Source organism: Arachis stenosperma, chromosome 4, assembly GCF_014773155.1.
Source record: "Arachis stenosperma cultivar V10309 chromosome 4, arast.V10309.gnm1.PFL2, whole genome shotgun sequence".
Taxonomy (NCBI): domain Eukaryota; kingdom Viridiplantae; phylum Streptophyta; class Magnoliopsida; order Fabales; family Fabaceae; genus Arachis; species Arachis stenosperma.
The window spans coordinates 62,687,661-62,692,742 of record NC_080380.1 but is presented as its reverse complement, the minus strand read 5'-3'; positions in this window follow the sequence as shown (position 1 = coordinate 62,692,742).

Below are 5,082 nucleotides of genomic sequence, written 5' to 3'. Positions count from 1 at the left end.
GATTTGACTCCTTAATTTTCTCCTTTGAGCTATGATATCTAGCCTTATCCTTCTTGCATTCTTCTTCTTGAGTGGGCTCATGTAAAGTCTTGAAGACATGAAATGCTAGGTGCTCATCATTCACTCTTAGCAATAATTTCCCTTTTCCAACATCTATCAGTGCTCTGCCCGTAGCTAGGAAAGGCCTTCCAAGAATGATGGGAGTGTCAGGGTCCTCTTCTATATCCAGGATGACAAAATCAGCTGGGAGAAGGAATTTCCCCACTTTTACCAGTACATTCTCTACAATTCCAAGTGCTTGCTGAATGGATTTGTCAGCCATTTGAAGAAGTATTCGTGTGGATTTCAGCTCAAAAATTTAGAGTTCCCTCATTAGAGACAAAGGTATCAAGTTTATGCTTGCACCAAGGTCATAGAATGACTTTTCAATTGTTATGTTTCCTATGGTGCAAGGTATATAAAAACTCCCAGGATCATCTTTCTTCTCTGGCAACTCTCTTTGGAGAATAGCACTACATTCTATTGTCATCTCAACAATTTGTCCTTCTTTTAGGGACTTTTTCTTTGTTAGCACTTCCTTCATAAATTTGGCATACAATGGCATCTGTTCAAGTGCTTCTAAGAAAGGAATATTTATGCTGAGTGTCTTGAATATGTCCAGGAATTTTGAGTACTGCTTATCCTCGTTTTCTTTTTTGAACCTCTGAGGGTATGGAAGTTTGGGGACATATGGCCTCACCCCTTCCTTCTTCTCTTGTAGTTGTGGTTCAAGGATGTTCTTGTCTCCCTTTGAGATTTGTGTCTTCTTGGTTGTCTGATCCTCATCACTTCTCCCCTCCATCTCTTCTTGTGGAACTTATCTGTTGTGTTTTTCCTGATTGATGGCTTCCTTCTTTATAGTCTTCTCACTTCCTACTGTGATTGCCTTGCACTCCTCCCACTTTGTAGCTTTTCCTTTGTCCCTTTCAGTGAAATTGAGGAAGGTATTTGCTCTCTTCTTACCTATTTCTGAAATTTTCTTAGCCATTTGCTCCATATGCCTCTCAAGATTTCTGATTGACGCTTCTTGGTTTTTGCTTGCTATGGCTTGATCTTTTCTTACTGCTTCTTGATCTTGTCTGGCCATCTCTTGAGTTTTGATGAGTTTCTTCATCAACATTTCTAAGTTAGAGATCCTTTGAGATTCTGGATGGGGTTGTATGGGTTGTGATGGTTGTTGGTGAAAATTGTTTGAAAAATTAGAGGAGTTATTTTGTGGATTAAATGGTGGTATGGAGAAGTTGTTTTGGGGGGTTTGTGAAGTGTGATGAGGTTGGGTATGTGTGTCTTGTGGTTGTGTGTAGTGGTTGTTGTTAGTAGGGGATTGATTGTGTTTGTTTGTGTTGCCAAAACTGTTAGAGTTGAAGTCCCTTTATCCTTGATTCTGATGCTCACCCCACCTCACGTTAGAATGAGTTCTCCAGGATGGATTGTGTGCATCATCATGGAAGTCATGTTGGCATGAACTTGAGGTATTGTTCATGTATTGTATCTGTTCAGGCCCTTGTTGCTCATAGTTGAGTGTCCCAAGACCTCCTTCAGATTGATTCCATATATGTGAGATTTGAGATTGGCCTTGTGTATTCACTGTAGCAAGTTGGAGTCCATCAATTCTCTTTGTAATCATCTCCATTTGTTGATGAAGTTGTTGATGCATCTTCTTATTTTGAGTCAGCATTGCACTTACTCCCTCAAGTTCCCTCGCTCCACTCTTTGGATTTGTGTCATGGTGCCTCTCAGATGAGTAAAAATATTGATTGTTGGCCATCATATCAATGAGATCTTGTGCTTCTTGGGCAGTTTTCATCATCTAAAGTGAACCTCTAGAGGAGTAATCTAATGCTTTTCTTGATTTCAGGATCAATCCTTCATAAAAGTTTTGAAGTTTTACCCACTCACTGAACATCTCAGGTGGACATTTCCTTATCAGGGCCTTATATCGTTCCCATGCCTCATAGAGTGATTCTCCCTCCTTTTGCATGAAGGTTTGCACCTCTGTTTTCAGCTTGATAATCCTATGAGGTGGGTAGAACTTGGCTAGAAAATTTCCCACCAAATCAGCCCAATTGTTGAAGCTCTCCTTGGGAAAGGTTTCCAACCATTGAGCAGCATTGTCCCTTAAAGAAAATAGAAATAGAAGTAACTTGTAGATGTCAGGATGTACCCCATTTGTCTTGATAATTTCACAAATTCTCAAGAAAACAGACAAATGTTGGTTGGGGTCTTCAAGAGGGCCACTTCGATAAGCACAATTATTCTGCACTAAAATGATTAGTTGAGGCTTCAACTCAAAATCATTTGCATGAACATTTGGGGTGAGGATGCTGCTACCATAATGTCTGAGATTGGGGATAGTGTAAGAGACCAACACCCTTCTTGCAGGTTGAGCATTGTTGCTCACTCCCTCTTCACGCACCTTGGCCTCCATGACTTACAAAAATCACAAACAAACCAAATGAAACATGGACATTCTAATGATAGAATGTGGTTAGAAGGTTAGGTGACATAATGTGTCAAACAGTTAATGTGCTTAGTAAAAATAAAAAGAAAATGCTTAATCTAGATTATCACCCTGCTTAATCATTGTCAATCTAAATCAATCCCCGGCAACGGCGCCAAAAACTTGATGGGTGGAAAATTAGATTTCCACATAAACTCGTCGGTAAGTGTACCGGGTTGCACCAAGTAGTAATTACTCACATGAGTAAGGTCGATCCCACAGGGATTGATGGATTGAGCAATTTTAGTTAGGTGATGAATTTAGTCAAGCAAATAGTTGATGAATTGAGTAAATTGTAATTAACAGAAGCTAAATTGCATAAAAATAACAGGGAGAGGGGAATTTGACAGAAAAGTAAAGTGTAGAAGAGTAAATTGCATGAAACTTAAAGTGCAAGAAAGTAAAAGAGTTGAAACTTAAAGTGCAAGTAGTGTAAATGACTGAAACTTATATTGCAAGAAATATAAATTGCTGAAACTTAAATTGCAAGAAATGTAAATTGCTTGAAGAATAAAGGGATTTGGGAGCTGGGATTCAGAATTTAACAAGAAAATGTAAAGTTCAATCAATCAGAGAAGTAGAAGATAAATTGAGTTGCAAAAAATCTAAACGGAAATGAAAAATTACTTGAAGAAATAAACAGAAAGAAAACTCAGCACAATTATGAAATCTAAAAGAAAAATTGAAGATTGACGAACGGATTTTCTGTCGGTAAACAATCTCATAAAAATAATCGCGTTGTAAGTATAGCTTCTAAACCAGCAAAGAATCCTTTCGTACAAAACTTTGGTTGTCAAAAGTAACAAAACCCAATAAAATTTATAACCGAAGTATTCAAACCTCGGGTGGTCTCTCAAGGAATTACAGGAAAGTATGATTTATTATTGGTTATGGAAAAGGTATCTTTTTTGTTTTTTTTAAGATAAGAAGCAACAATAGTAAATGGCAATGGAAACAAACTAATTATAAAAAGTCTTGGCAAGGTTTGAGAACTGAAAATCCTGTCCTAGTTATCTATATCACTGGTGATGAGAATTGTTCACTGCTCCCACTTAGTGAACCCTTACTAAATAAAGGAAAGTCAAGTGGACTAATCAATTTGATTCATCAAGTCCTAGTCAACTCCTAAGGAAAGACTAGCTTTAGAGGGATCCAATCCAATCAGCAAATTCCAATTATCAATCACAAAGGAGTTTGATAACTCAAGTGTCACCAATTACTCAACCAAAGCCAAGAGGGGAAAAATCCAAATTATTTATATCATAAATAGAAGAAAGCAATCATAAATCTGAAATACCTCAAATTGCATTAAATAAAGAAATCAAATATAACATGGAGAGTTCATAAACCGAATTGGGAAAATAAACAATTAAAGTAATAGAATAAATAAAAGTAGAAGAAACTAAATTAAAGGAACATTGAACCTGGAATTGAGAAGAAGCAATCCTGAAATTAAGAGAAATCCTAAATCCTAAAACCTAAGAGAGTGAGGAGAGAGCCTCTCCCTCTAGAAAAACTACATCTAAAACCTAAAATTGTGAATAATGAATGTTGTACTCTATGTTTTTTTAATGGATGCATTCTCCCACTTTATAGCCTCTAATATATATTTTCTGGGCTTGGATTTGGGCTGAAAAGGAGTCCAGAAATCGCTAGGGACGTTTTCTGCAATTTTTTGCACGTGGCGTCCGTCACGCGTGCGCGTGGGTCATGTGTGCCCGTCATTTGGAAGTTTTTTTTGTCACACGTACGCTGATAAACCACTATTTTATGGTTTATATTGTGCTTAATTGAGTGGATTTTATCAATCTTTCATACACTTATTCATACTAATTGCATGAGTTTACGTTTTCCTTCCTGATTTTGTGATATGATTGAAAACATGCTTCCTTGGACCTTAAAATTGCTATGTTTAATCCTCTCTTATTACCATTCGATGCCATAATATGTGTGTTAAGTGATTTCAGAGATTACAGGACAGGAATGGCTTAGAGGATGGAAGGGAAGCATGCAAGAGTGGAAGGAATACAAGAAACTAAAGGAATTGCCAAAGCTGTCAGCCTGACCTCTTTGCACTCAAACGGTCATAACTTGATCTATGGAGGTCCAAATGATGCGGTTCTAGTTGCGTTAGAAAGCTAACATCTGGGGCTTCGATTTGATATATAATTTGCTATAGTGTCCGTACAGATAAGCGATGCAAACACGTGCTCTACGCGAACGCATTGCAGTGACGAAAATCATCGTGGCAGATTTCGCCCTCAACGATTTCTGGGTTATTTCTGGCCCAGTTTCAAGCCCAGAAAACACAAATTAAAGGCTGCAAAGTAGAGGAATGAAGGGAGACAACTCATAATTTAGATGTAGTTTTTAGAGAGAGAGGTTCTCTCCTCTCTCTTAGGATTTAGCATTAGGATTCCTCTTAAAGGATTTAGGATTTCTTCTTCTCAATTTTCAAGTTTAATATTCCTTTTATTTATTTTTCCAATTTAATTTATGAACTTTTCCATGTTAGATTTGATTTCTTTTATTAATGCAAATTG